The sequence below is a fragment of the Trichosurus vulpecula genome, chromosome 6 (assembly GCF_011100635.1).
Source record: "Trichosurus vulpecula isolate mTriVul1 chromosome 6, mTriVul1.pri, whole genome shotgun sequence".
NCBI classification, from domain to species: domain Eukaryota; kingdom Metazoa; phylum Chordata; class Mammalia; order Diprotodontia; family Phalangeridae; genus Trichosurus; species Trichosurus vulpecula.
The window spans coordinates 244,645,054-244,659,493 of NC_050578.1; the positions used below are offsets into that span (position 1 = coordinate 244,645,054).

The 14,440-nt window shown below is 44.1% G+C and overlaps 1 protein-coding gene across 7 annotated transcripts in view; it reads left to right on the forward strand.

The window, feature by feature from the left end:
- The first annotated feature begins 6,532 nt into the window (after window positions 1-6,532).
- Window positions 6,533-14,440, forward strand: part of HIPK3 (homeodomain interacting protein kinase 3) — a 102,591-nt gene continuing 94,683 nt past the window's right edge. For 6 of the 7 annotated variants that reach the window (XM_036765580.1, XM_036765582.1, XM_036765583.1 and 3 more), the window contains exon 1: window positions 6,664-6,882. The gene's annotated coding sequence lies outside the window, so the exon portion shown is untranslated. Of the gene's footprint in view, window positions 6,883-14,440 lie in introns of all 7 variants that reach the window. The other variant, XM_036765581.1, reaches the window with a different exon arrangement.

Here is a 14,440-nt window from a genome sequence, read left to right on the forward strand (position 1 = left end):
CGTTTTCGCTGCCTGGCTATATTCCCAGCCAACTAACTTGACCCTTGAGTTTTACAGCGGGGTATGACTGCTTGTAGAGTTAAGAGAACTATGTTCCAAGCCTGGGGGGATGTGCCAGCTCTGCCACACCAGCACTCCTCCTTCCCCAAGAACCCCCAACCCGGACTGGGCTTAGATCTTCAGCAGGCTCTTCACTCCTGCTCTGATCCGCCACTTAATTCCTTCCACCAGGTGGGCCTGGGGCCAGAAGCAACTGCAGTTGTACTTCTGTAGTGCCCCACCTCTGCTGCCCCCGGGGCTGGTAGCCCAACTGTGAACTCCTTCCACTCCCGCAGCTTTTCCCACTAACCTTCTCTGTTGTCTTTGGTGTTTGTGGGTTGAGAAGTCTGGTAACTGCTGCAGCTCACTGATTCAGGGTGCTAGGGCCCGCTCCGCCTGGCTCCTGGTCTGGTTGGCCCGCGCCACCCACACTGGGCTCTGCTCCCTCCGCTCCCAGCTCCGTGCGGGACAGACCTCACCCAGAGACCATCCAGGCTGTCCTGGGCTGGAGCCCTGCTTCCCTCTGCTACTTTCTGGGTTCTGAAGTTCTAGAATTGGTTCAGAGCCATTTTTTATAGGTTTTTGGAGGGACTCTGCGGGGAGCTCATGCTAGTCCTTGCTTTCCAGCCGCCATCTTGGCTCCACCCCTCCCAAAGCACTTAGTATTGTTCGACTAATTCTTTTTAATCCATCACAAGACATTTCCAGGGTGTGTGGCATCATCCTCTGGTGGAAAGAAGAGTGGCTCTGGAGACCCTCGTGACCTTGGGGAAATCACAGTTAAGCTCACTTGATAAACTACAGTTTCCTTATCCATGAATTGGGGTGGGAGTAGGAGGGAATAAGCATTTATTAAGCACCGGTTGTATGCCAGACAGTAAGCTAAGTGCTTTTACAAATATTATCTCATTTGATCCTAACAACAATGCTACTAAAGAGGTACCATTATTATGACCATTTTACAGTTGAGGAAACTGAGGCAATCAGAGGTTAAATAACATGCCCAGGGTCACATGGCTAGTAAATGTTTGATGCCAGTTGTGAACTTGAGTCTTCTTGATTCCAGGCCCAGTGATCTATACACTGGACCAGCTAATAGGTCTCTAAAGCCTTTTTAGGTCTAAATCTATGAGCATGTCTGCTTTCATCCAATGGCCTGAAGCCCCTATGAGTCTTTCAAGTTAGGGATTTATTCATACTTGGTTTAATTTTGATTGGTTTATTGAATGGAGATGTCTAGGTTTTCATGATTAATTGGGCTAGAGTGAATGTTAATAGGCAACATGTAAGTATGAAATATATCCAAAGTGTTTGGGTGGGAGAAGCAACAACTCGAAGAATCAGAAAAGGTTTCTTGTAGGAGATGACTCTGGAGGTGAGCCTTAATAGGAACTTCAGATTTCAAGGGGAAGAGATGAGGAGGGAGTGCATTCCAGTCATTAGGGATACCCTGTGTCTGTGCCTGGAGATGATTTATACCAGGAACAGCAAGCAGGTAAGTTTATCTGGATCTAGAGTACTGGGGTGGGGGTGGGGAGGAAGTAATGTATAATCATCCTGGAAAGAGAAGTTGGAACCACAATAAGGAAGTGACAGAGGAGTTTGTAAATACAAATATTCCTCCAGGCAATAGGGCCAGAGAGCAATGTGTTTCAGTTCTCAAATTAAGGCTGTAAGGGTTAGTGGAAACTACCAAGTGGGAATTAGGAAATCTGGGTTATAATTTCTTGTCTGCTACTAACTATCCTATTGTGACATTGGGCAAGTCTGTTTACCTCTTGAAGCCTGTTTCCTCATCTGTAAAATGGGGATGATAATACTTGAAGAACTTATCTCACAAGGTTGTTGTATCAGATGAGATAAAGCAGATACAGTCCTCCAGCTATGAGTATCAGCATGTGCTAGGCTCTGTGCTAAGTGCTTTTCATAACAACCCTGGGAGGTGGATGATATTATTTTATAATTATTTTATAATTGAGGACAATGAGGCAGACAGCTTCAGTGACTTGCCAAGGGTCCCACAGCTAACACGTGCCTGAGGCCAGATTTGGACTCAGATATATCTGTGAGAAACATGGTTTTGGGGATCACTGGACTTCCCCAAATAGTGAGAACACGCAGCTTTGGGGATCATTGGACTTTCTAGGCAGGGCCAAAATCCTGAGGAAGAACCCTGTGATAATCCCTAGGGAAGGCTGTACAGACCACAGGACTCCCAGAAGAAGACCAAGTGGTAGCCATCCCTTAATCTGTGGGAATCACAGGGCCTCCTAGTGGTCAGACCCTAAGGAGGACCCAAGTGATGGCCCCTTAAGAAGGCTGTGCAGACCACAGGGTTCCCCAAGGGAATCCAGAGCAGTAGCCCTCTTAAGAGCACAGTGGGGATCACAGGATACCCCAAGACAAGAGCCAGGAATAAGCCCGGCAAGCTTCCGCTGTCTGTTGCTTCCCTTCACTTGAGCTTGGGGAAATCCATGTGATTTGCCCATTCTCACCCAAAGAACTCAAGACCAGAGTGGGCAGAGGAAAGCATTTTATTACGTTCCTTCAGAGAGCTGGTGTAGTGCTCACAGGAACACTCACAGTGATACAGCTGCAGGAGCAGGGGTAACCATTCCCTCCACTCCTGCTAGAGTCATGGTTATTTTACAATCTTTTTTTTTTTTTTTACATAGTTTTTTTACCTAGTTTTCCTAGGTTATACAATTTATATAAATAGGATAATAAGGATACAGAAGCAAAAGTGAAGTTAATTAGATTTTCCTTGTCTTAGTTTAGGATTAAACTATATTTTTACTTCCCCTACTTTCCCTCTTTAACATATGCAAATTATGCAAATCAGTAGGCCTGGATTCTTGACCAAGACCAGACCCTAGATAAGCTTGAACTGGTTCAAGTGGGTTTGGCCTCTCTAATTCCCTAGACTGCCTTCTCAAAAAGTATGCACATGTGTACAAGCCTCTGACCTCTCACCTGACCGACCTTGAGGCCTGGTCTCTGCTGAAGCTGGGGTGGGGGAGGGCGGGGAAGCACACCTTTAGTTCTGTGGAAACAAAACTCCTCCTCCCATTTCTCACATATCTGACTGTATTCTGACCACAGGCCCAAAGCTCTATCCATAGCTGCCTAGTTGAAGATAAGGAGCTTACTTCCTACTAAGGAAGAAAGAAAGGATAAGTACATTTACAAATAAAAATGTAGGGTGTTGCCTGTGTAGAAAGTATCTGTCCACATGGATTGTCTAAATTCTGGGAAAGCATGAATATCTTTGAAATATTGCACAACCCTCTCCAAGGGAGATTCTGATTCCTGTCTATAGTAGAGTAGAAGAGGGGGCTGTGAGGCCAGTGAGAGAGAGAAGGGTAAAGACTAAAATTTTATGTCTCCCCTCCTCACCCCCCATCCTTAAATATTTCTGGGCTAGGGAAATGATTTTTTTTAAGGTTCAAATAATTTTCTTTGTTGCTATCCTTCAGAGGGATATTAAAGGGTTTGATTCCCCACTAAATGCTAGTTATACCAAAGGCCATCTCAAATTGTGTAAATTTGAATGTAAACACGTGCACGTAAATCCATTTATATGAGAGCAAACAGAAATGAAAGAAACTATAGTTTAGATTATACCAGAAAATATAGACTGAATGAGCTCTTTAGATGGGAGCAAACTATTTCAGATCTACCAAAACCCCGAAGTTTTGGGGGGGGATAAACTAGAAATCAGAGATGTGTTTAGGTGCCCACTCTTCTACACCTGGCAGTTCCCAAAATTCTTTATTTTTTCTGTTCGTGGGTGTGGTAGGAACAAACTTCTAACCCCTGCCACCATGGAAGTTGGGTAAGTTTCTCCTTAAAACTTACTGAGACTATCCTTAGGACTTGGTTAGCTGAGGAAATGAAAAGCCCAGGCTGTGGGCATTACTTTCTGATTTACTACAAAACAAGGAAGCCCCTAGGACAAGGGTGGGGAACCTTCAGCCTCGAGGCCACATGTGGCCCTCTGGGTCCTCAAGTTCGTCCCTTTGACTGACCAAATTCAACAAAGTCTGAGTTCAGTCAAAGGGATGCACTTGAGGACCTAGAAGGCCACATGTGGCCTCGAGGCTGAAGGTTCCCCACCCCTGCCCTAAGACTTCTAATACAGAGTTTGTGGGAAATGAGGGGCACCTCAGGCAAGGCATTCAGCTCGGCTCAGCATAATCAATTTGCTGTCCTCAAGGACTATTTTTGTTGACTATGTCTCCCCTCTCCAAATGGCTAAGCAAATCTTTTGTTAACTGTTGGATGATCTGTGTCAAATTTTATTCTAATACTGAACCTAAACTCCCAGAGCACCAACCAGAACAATGAGTCCCTCCTAACGGAGAACCAGGAGCCACACGTGTCTCTCCAAGAAAGAATGAAGAATAACATCTCTCTTCTCTAAAGCTGTTGTGCCAATTTGTTCCGTCATACACTCTTTGCACCAATTGGATGTCACATCTCAACAACAGCACATGAAAAGCTCTTTAAGCTTGAGAGCTGGTTACAAAGTAAATACAGAGTAATTTGAGGAGGGAGGGAACATTAGCTAGGGGGCAAATGGGGGCACTTTCTGGAGTAGGTGGCATCTGAGCTGAACCCTGAAAGATAAGAATTCAGAGAGGTAGAGTTGAGGAGGGAGCAAATTCCAGGCGTGCAGATAGCTCGTAAGAGGCTGTAGGAAACGGAATGAAGGGCGCTGGGATTTCTAAGGAAGGTCTTTGGTATCGTAGTTCAAATCTAAAAGTTAAACATTCACCAAATCACTGAATCTGAGTTGGGAGGGATCCCTGCAGCCACCTAGTCCAACCAATGGTATCTTCCTAACCTCATCTCTGTAAGACAACATAGAACTTTGTGAATTTCCAATGAAGAAGATGCTAATCTAAACAAAGAGAGGTGCTATTTTATTATCCCACTATTTTCACCTGAGTTCCTGAATTTAGAAGGGTTGCTAAATGTAATACAAGCCTGGCCAGTGGAAAGAAACCCTAATTTCTAGCCTTGGACCCCGCCACTAGCCAGCTGGGATGACCTTGAGCAAATCCTTAGCTGGTTCCATTTCTAAAAGTACGAGTGGGGTTGAATGGTCTCAAATGTCTTGCAATCTTAGAATTTTATGATTCTTAAAAAAGAGAGGTAGACCGGCTGCCGTGGAAGAGCACAATGCGTTAAGACAATCGACTGGGGTGAAATTTCTCCGTGGCTGGAGGTCTCTTCAGCCTGTGAAGTCCTTTGGACTCTCTGGGTCTCAGTTTCCTCATTTGTGCTTTGCCTAGAAGATCTAAGGTCCTTTCTAGCTCAGACCTGTGAATTTGTGGTTTGAGATGAGTCATTCCATTGGTTTCCTGAGGAAAAAGTGGAGGAGGTTCACAGGGGGGTAGAAGTGTCCTACTTCATTGCAAGCTCTCGTTAATTCCTTGGTTTCGGGGTAAGGGTCTCGTGAACTCCAGGTCTTCTCCGAGTATGTTTACACAGGGGTCATTTTGTCTACCCCGTCTCTGGCGCCGGATTTTCGGACGCACTTGACCGTGGACGGGAAGGAAGGAAGGAAAGAAGGAAGGAAGGAATGGTGCCGCTCTGGACGGAGGCTCTCAGGGTAAAGAAGGCTCGCATCTCTCGTCCTTTTCTTGGGGGTGTTCCTTCCCCAGGCTCTTCGTACTCTTCACCGTTGCAAGGGACGGCGTGCATGCACACGGGGAACCCCATCCCCACCCCTCCCAGACCAAGACCCCAGCCCCAGACGGGGCTGGTGCGTGGCGCAGCTCCGGGAGCCTGCGAGCGCCCACTCCGTAGGGACGAGGACGAGGTTTCTCGGCAATGCTCCCAAGGAGGAGGGAGTGGGCCCGACAGGGTTCAAGGGCATCGGTGGGGAGGGGGAGGCTGACCAGCCCTGGAGTCGCGCCTGGGACAAGGGTGCGGCTCCGGCTCGCGCCTGTGCTAGGGAGCAGGGAGTCCGAGGGGCCGGCTCACGCCCGGGTTCGCGCGGACGGGAAGAGTGGAGGAAGAGGAGGGACTGTTCCCGCTCGGGCCGAGGCAGGGGTAGGGGTTGGGGTGGGGTGCGGTGGTGGAGGACGGGCAGCGGGGCGGGGCTGGCTCGCGCTCCGGAGGAGGCGGATGGTAGGGGGCGGGGCTGGCTCGCGCTCGGGCACGCCCGCGCACGCGCACCGAGGGGAGCTTGGCCAGCTCGGATGCTGGGAAGCCCTCGGTCCCAGCGCGCGGCGGCGCTGCTGAGGCGACGGCGAGAGTAGAAGGGCGAAGGCTTTCGGGCCAGGCAGGGCGGAAGAGGAGGAGGAGAAGGGAAGGAGGAGCCGGAGGCTGAGGGACGGCGGCGGTAGTGGGTAGAGCGGCAGGCTGGACGGCAGCAGCAGGCAGCTGCGCAGGGATCCCAAGGGCCGTGCTGCGCTCGCCTTCCGCTCCCGCCGCCGCCTCCGCCTCGTTCTCGTTCCCGCGCGCGCGCCCGGGCGCCGCGCATGGGCCCCAACCGCCGTGGCCGCGGAAGCCCGCGCTGCCGGTAGGCCCCGCGAGCCCGCGCCCCGCCGCGCCCCCGGGCAGGAAGATGAGGCGGGCGGCCGCGGGGCTCCGCCACGGCAGCAGCAGCAGCAGCAGCAGCAGCAGCAGCGGGTGCGGGGCCGGGGCGTCGTCGTTCCGCCGTTTGGTCTCAGCCGCCGGCCCAAGATGGCAGCGGCCGCCGAGAGGGGCTGAGCCCGGGCTGGGTGGTGCCGCCTGCTGAAGCGCCTGGCTCCGTGGTCGTCCCCACGACGGACATGCCCCGGGTCGCCGCCGCGGCCGCCAGCCGAGGGAAGCGCGCCGGCCTCTAGGAAGGTGAGGACCCCTTGCGCTCGCGCTTCTGCCCAGCCTGGCACCCCGGGGCCAAACTTGACCTTCCCCTCCCCCGCCCCCCCGCAGCTCCCTGAACCTCAGTGAGCGTCTCCTTCGGCTGGGCCGGGCGGGCCTCCTCCCCGTACGCCCGCGCCCGGAGCGTCCGCAGGGGACTTCGGCGGGCCCCCGTCTGGCGGCGGGGTGCTGCTCCCGGGGACCCCTGAACTCGAACGTGGCGGGCAACCCCCGCCGACACCAGCCCTCCCTTCCTTAGTGGCCGCTCAAAGTTTTGTCTCATCCTCGAAAACTCGATCCCCTTGTTAATCATTACCCCAGATCCCCTTTCCCCATCAAGACCCTCTACCTGCATCTTTCCACCCTCACCAGTACCCTAGAGCCCCCCATAAATCCCCCACTCCCTTTTGTCATTACGCTAGATCCTCCACAAAAGCCTTCCTGTGCGCCTTCCTTCCCTTGTCATTTGCCTTAGAACCCCCATAACGCCCCACTTTTCCCCCTTACCATTTTCTTAGACCCCCTCATAAAAACGCCCCCTGCACCTTCCCTTTGCCGTTTCCCTTGACCCGCCCCCATAAAAGCCCTCCCCCGAGCCCTCCCCCTTTTGTGGTTACCCTAGATCCCTCGTAAAAGCCCTTCCCCCACGCCTTACCCCCTTGTGATTACCCTAGACCCCCGCGTAAAAGCCCTCCCCCGCACCGTTTCCCCCCCAGGTCCCTTGGGGCTGGAGCCCCCCGACTGCCCCTGCCGGCGGCGGCGCGGAGGAGCCGGTTGGGATGGAGTGTGTCAAACTCCCCAGGAGATGCGTGTGTGTGTGATTGTTGTGAAAGAGAAATGTGATCCTGCTGCTCGGCTTCCAATTGCCGGGGCCGGGGAAGGCGTGGCGGCGGCGGTGGCGGCGGTGGCTGTTGCTGCTGCCGCTGTTGTCTCAACTTCTCCCCTTACTGGGGCCGCCGCCGCCGCCGCTTCACTTTCGGGCGGGGAGAGAAATTTTTGCAAAGGTATAAAAATATGTCCCTATTCTTGTCGCGAGGGAGGCGGACGCCTTAAAATGGTACGTGGATCTCCGCGAAGAGTGGAGGGATTTGCACTTTAAAAAGGAGTGGGGGGTGGGGTTGGATTGGGTGTCAGTCAGCATTTAAACTCCTTTGGACCTGGCAGTAGTGAAGTCATAACATAACAAGTCCCTAGAACCAGTGTTTTCACGAACTCGTGGTAGGTCTGTGAGGAATTGCCTCTCTCCACCTGTCATGTTCACTAGTTGCTTCGGGCTTAAAAGAAAGCTTGTTCTCTTGGAAGCTCTGTATTCTTGTACTTGGGGCATTTGGGGAACTAAATAGTGGCTTTATTTATATATTCACCTTGTAATTTTGAAAGAACTGCTTAAGTTCTTTTCTTTTTTTTTTAGGTCTGTTCTGCTGATGGTACTTCCCTAAGTGGAAGTACTTGGGTGAAAACTTTTTTTTTTCCTTCAGAGTTCATTTCTGAAGTTCATATTGCTTAATATTAAAGATGAGTTTTCCCAAAGAAGGAAGTTTCTTGTTTGATTACAACTTTGAACATGCTCCATGGTAATTTTTGTGATAATATTTTAGAGCCTCCTTTCATAGTAGCTCCTGAGATTTGACTTTTAAGAATTTGGGATTCTCCCATCTACCATATACTTGATAAGACCAGATTCTGCTTATGGTTGCAACTGCAGTGCTAATTTTATACAATGAGCAATGATAAGGTCTTGATAGGTCATAATTGAGCTCAAGTATTATACTTAGTATTTAAAGTAAACAAAATTCCATTAATTAGTTTTATAGTTCCACTTACACATTATTGTTTTCTGAGTGCTAAAAGTAAGAAAACCAAATAAAGTTGCAAGATACCATTAAATCAACAAGGTATTTTTTACATTTATGGACTGTGTGGTACATTATATATGAAGATAAGATTAGGTAGTGGTGGTTTTTTTCACATCCTCCAATTTTTACTTTAAAACTTTTTTGGTTTTTGAAATTTATTTTAATGTTGAAGAGGTGAAAAGGTAAATTGGTAGTTCACTAGTGTCAGGATATAAAGTGTGCCAAGCACCTAAAACTAATATATTCGAGACTTTTCGAATAATGTCTCACATATGTTGTTAACTGCAGTTTAGGCAGAGGAGAACTGCATAATAATTGAAGTTCATTTAAATAATTTTCAACCAAATAGAATCAATTAGAATTGTATTAGAATAAGATAAGTTGTGCATGAAAGAACAGAGCAGAATGTAATGGATTATGATCATATTTACTTATTAAATAGCTTGAATTCGTACAACAACTCAGAAGATAACTAAACATACATGCCAGGCAAGCAGATAGGGAATCAGCCTTATTTTATTTTCATATGAACTTTTTCACTAGTTGTGACTTTAAAATAAACCTTGTCGTTAGCTTCTGGGACTGAAATTTTAGGTACACATTCATGTATAATGTTGTGGTGGGAGTCTTTTGTTAATATTTTCAGAATGATGCTTTAAGTCTGGGATGTTGCTTTTTGTGTGATTCTGTTTGCAGAAAACTACAAAATGAAATAATTGTAATTAGGTTGATATGATGGCCATAGATTCTTGTTTTTAATCAGTCTTTTGTAGGAACTTCAGGAAACAGCTTTCAAGCTAACATTGACCGGTACACCGGTGCCCTGATTTGTTTGTTTTTGTTTTAAATATCTGAAGCATGAACGCTCAGTGATAAGACAATATGGGTTTAGACAGGTGTGGGAAAGAATGCAAGGGGGAAAATATCAGTTTCAGAAACCTGGAAGTGTTCATTAATGTTCCGTAAGTTAATGAGTAGATGACATAGCTATAAAATTCTCCCCCCCCCAATCTTTTTTCTCTTTCTTTTTTTCTTTCTCTTTTAAGTCAACATTGTCCTTGTCTTTTGGTCTTTTCTTTTAATGACATAGAAAAAGTTAATCTTCTGCTTCTTACTGTACACTAGCAATTTGTCAAATCTGTGTTTAGGACGGAAGTCCCCCTAATTTGATTCGGAAGCATGAAGATGTAGCATTTTGAGGAATCTTCAGATTTGGGTTACAAAATGAAACGATGTCATTGCATAATTTATGTCAGAACCTTTAGTGGTCAAAGGAGTTTGTAACTTAGTATATTTAATTTGTTACTCTTGTTTTTATAATTACATTATTATAATGTTGCCAAAATAAATTAGGGTGTTGTAAATTTCCAGGGTTTCAGTTCTCCTAATTTCCTAATGTCTTGCCTTAGTAAAGCTTAGAATACCTTTTTTCTTTTGCTCTAATACTGTACTAAGGTACAGTCTTTTTCTCTGAAACGATCCCTGTAAATGGACCTTCTAAGCCTTTATGACCTCCATTGTGATATGCTCTACATGGAAGCCATTCTTGAAGACAAAGTAGAACTTCAGCTTGTCCAGAATGAGGCAGCCTGTCTGTGTCTCTCTTTTTAAAGGCAGTATCCTCAAGAAGCATGATATGGTATTGCTGTTCACCTCTTAAATAATGTGAATTGCCTTAAACTGTTAAAATCTTTACTATGGTCGACCATTTGTTTATAGGGGAAATTTAGGTCAATAGGAATTTTCTCTAAAGCTCTTTTTGCTTTGTGATCCAGCTGCTGAAAAAGAAAAAGACCACCTCTTAGGTAATACTTTAGGGAGTTACTATCAAGTGAGTGATGATACAATTTTGGAGCTAAACTTTTGAGGGATTGATGACTTCTGTATCAGTGGAGGATATGGGGGGAGGGTATTTAGAATCCACATTTTATGAGAGCATAGTCCACTAATTTTGGTTGATTTACTTTAAATTAAATGTGCTTTTGGGAAAAAAATTACCTGTTAGTGCATAACTTTTGTAGCTTTGTAATTTCCTTATTTTGAGTTTTAACTCTTTCATTTGTGTGGTGAATAAAAGCTATATTGCATATATTTTAGTTAAATTAGATAACTGTGTTTTTAGCAGGTCAGGCTACTCTCTTTGGTTATTTAAACTGTCCCCATGTGCCATGAAAATTGAACCAAGGTAGTAGTATTGGTCATTTCAGTTTGCCATAATTAAGGTACAAAACATTTGGGATTATGAAAACATTGCTTGTATGGTGTTACAAACTGATGGAAGATTGAGCCAATCATATTTTTATGGTTTCAAGTCTGGTTTGCCATGGATATTTGTATTTATATGACTTGAGATTGGGAGATAGCTGTGTCAGTTTTTTTTAAAGCCTCCCTATAGGTTATTGAGAAGATTTATTTACTTAAAACAATTACAGTTATTTTTTTTTTGACGTCAAGTCAGTATTTCTGAAAGCTTTTATTTCTTTTCTAGCCAAGTTAGGACCAAATTGTTAGACCTTTAAATGTGCTGTTAATTAGATCCAAACCATTTATTTGATGGCATACAGTGTGTTTTCATTTATGTGAACCAAGGGCCAAATTTTTAAAATTCTTAAACATAAGGTATTTTTTTGGCTGGCTCCAAACAGTTTCTATGTGGGTGAAACATACTGTCAATAAATATGTGAAAGATCCTGAAAAGAGACCAAGGATGTTGGGTTGATCTGAGAAAAAACATGAGAAATACGTTTTGACCTAAAATCTCAAATTTCTGGAGATCAAAGTTCATTTATTTATGAAGACAAAGTCAGTGAGCAATTGTGGGAGCTGGAAGGATAAGAATAGGCCAATGACACCTGTTAAATGATCAGTCTAGTTGAAATAGCATTAGTATCTCTGTCTCTGGTGTTATATTCCTTGGTTTCTACTTCCATCTTTTCTTTCAGTCTCCTGCTTCCTCTCTACTTCCACTTCTCCCTACCTCCTCTTTTTGGATTACTTCTTCAGCTTGGAAAGGATTTACTTAAGGTGCGGTACCTGGAATGATAAGATATTTTGAGTACAGTTTTTAAAAGTTTTATGCTGTTGGTAAAGGCAGCTTAATTAACACATGAAACAGGGAGCTTTAATTAAAACATAGGGCTAGTCTACAACCTGTCATTTGACAAGTTTTGAACTTTGTTACTCTGTTGTTGCTATTGTAGTCATCTTTTAATTAGGCTGTTTGGTTTAAGCTGATTTTTTTTCCTTTTTTATGATTCCTATTTTTATGTGTTGCTTAGAAAATTTTTAGTGGTAATTTAAGTGCTTTACCAAGCCTGTCTCTTTTGTTTTGACCTGTTTTCCCTTGAGGTAAAATGATTACTAGGGAGTTTGGTTTTAAGAAGTCAGTTTACTTTTCACATATTATTTAAAGGAAAAATACTGCAGTTTACTTTGCCATGCATTTTTCCCTTCTGTGATATCAGTGGAATTGGTGTGAAAGATTGTATCACTCTTAGAAATGTGACTACTAAGTCACTGGAGATTAAAAAAAAGTTACTAAGAAAAAGAGGAATTACTTTATGAATAATATAGACGGATGTGGACCTTTCTCCTCCTTTACTGGTATCCTTTCTTTGTTTTTTTTGTGTTTTATTTTTGCTTTTTGGCAGGGCAATTGGGGTTAAGTGACTTGCCCAAGGTCACACAGCTAGTACATGTGTCAAGTATCTGAGGCTGGATTTGAACTCAGGTCCTCCTGACTCCAGGGCCTGTGCTCTACTCACTGAGCCACCCAGCTGCCCCGGTATCCTTTCTTATAGGGAAGGATCTGTCTTGAAGGACTTCTTACAACAAAGCTAGTGTGAGTCATAAATATTAAGCACCTTCTATGTGCCTAGCATTGTACTGAGCTCTGGTAATACAAAGACAGTCCCTACTCTCAAGGAGCTTACAGTTTAATGGGGGAGACAACATGCAAACAACTATCTACAAACAAACTATATGTACAAGGATAAATTGGAAATAATCAACAGAAGGAAGGCACTGGAATTAAGAAAAGTTGGCAAAGACTTTGTATAGAAAGTGGGATTTTAGCTGGGACTTGAAGAAAGCCGAGAAAATCCAGAGGCAGCGATAAGATGGTAGAGCATTTCAGATATGAAGGACAGCCAGTGAAAATGCTTGGAGTCAGGTGATGTAGTATCATGTTTAGGGAACAGTTAGGAGGCCAGCATCACTCAATCAAAGATTGGGATGGGGGGGGATGAGGTGAGGTGGAGATCACCAGCATAGGGAGAAGACTCTGATGTAAATCCTTTTTGTATTTTACGTAACTGTTTGTGGAACTCATTCACATGTTCAGTAAAATTCAGTTTGGCTATTATAACTATGGAAAAAAGAGGGTTTTTTTAAGTCAATTTTTTGATCTGTGATTATTTCTTCTAATGTGTTTCTGACTATTTGTGAAAGACCATAAATTATAAACTAAAACCTGATAGGAAAAAAGAAAAATCTGTTTGGATTTGTGAAATAGTTCCATTTTAGACATTTTTAAAAATGAGTTGATTAAAACAATTTCAACAATTCCAAGTTATTTTCCTTTTTTCTCTTAAATGAAAAAAGAAAAAACTTAATTTTGTAGAATGGTGGACTCTGAAATACTTCCTGCAAGGACTTTGTAGAACTCTATAAAACAGTCCTTTAAGAGCTTGAAAATGATATTTGTTTATGTTTCTACACACTGGTTTGTCATCTGTTAAATAACACAAAAAGAATCTTATGAGTTTGGAAGACTATATGACTCCGAATGTATAACATTGCCAGTTTTAAATAATTAATAAAGCCAGGTATATCTTCCATGCTAAAAATGGAATTGCATATCCTAGAGAAATTTGTTCATTGTATAGTGTAATATAAAGTTTTGTTTCTGATGACCCTAAATCTGCATCTAAACTTTTGTTAAGATGAAGTAAGGTCTCTTCTTCTAGTGAAATAATTTAGTGGAAGGATTTTTTTGCAGTTTGCCTGTAAGATGTGTAAAGCTTTGTGATAATCTAAAAATACCTGGAGGTGTTGGTTAGTCTCAGATGCTTGTGGATGGATAGCTAGAAAACTGTTGTGTTAAACAACAGAACCATGTCTTTTTGAAAGTGAAAATAAAAAAGAATTCATATAATAGTTAATTATAGTTTGGAGGTATAATGATTATACCACAACAAAACTGTTTACTTGTTTATATACAAGTAGAATTGCAAATTTAATAGTGATTACAGCTTATAGCTATAGTAAAGTAATTGATTACATCATCAAAGTTAATGTGACTTGAAATATGTCAATGGAAAGTGTATTTAGACTTGAAAATTGATCTTATGGCATAGATGATCTAAATTTTAAATTATTTTCAGTTTAATGACACTGAGTTCTAAACAGATTCCTTCCCTTCACCCCCATCATGTTTCGATAGCCATCTTGAAGCTTTATTAGCTGTCAGAGATCAGAAATTTTTGTTGATTCTCTGTAAGACAGTACGTTTTTCATTTGATACTTGAAGCCCTCTACTCCTGAATTTTTCAGCTCTCCTTCCGTCCTCCTCTCCCTGTGTTTCAGCCCTTCTAAACCTGTGTTTCATCTTTACGACAACCTCCTGGCAGTTCATCCTTCACTGCTCAGGCCCCACTTTCTTTCCCAATCTGGACCCTATAGTTAACCAG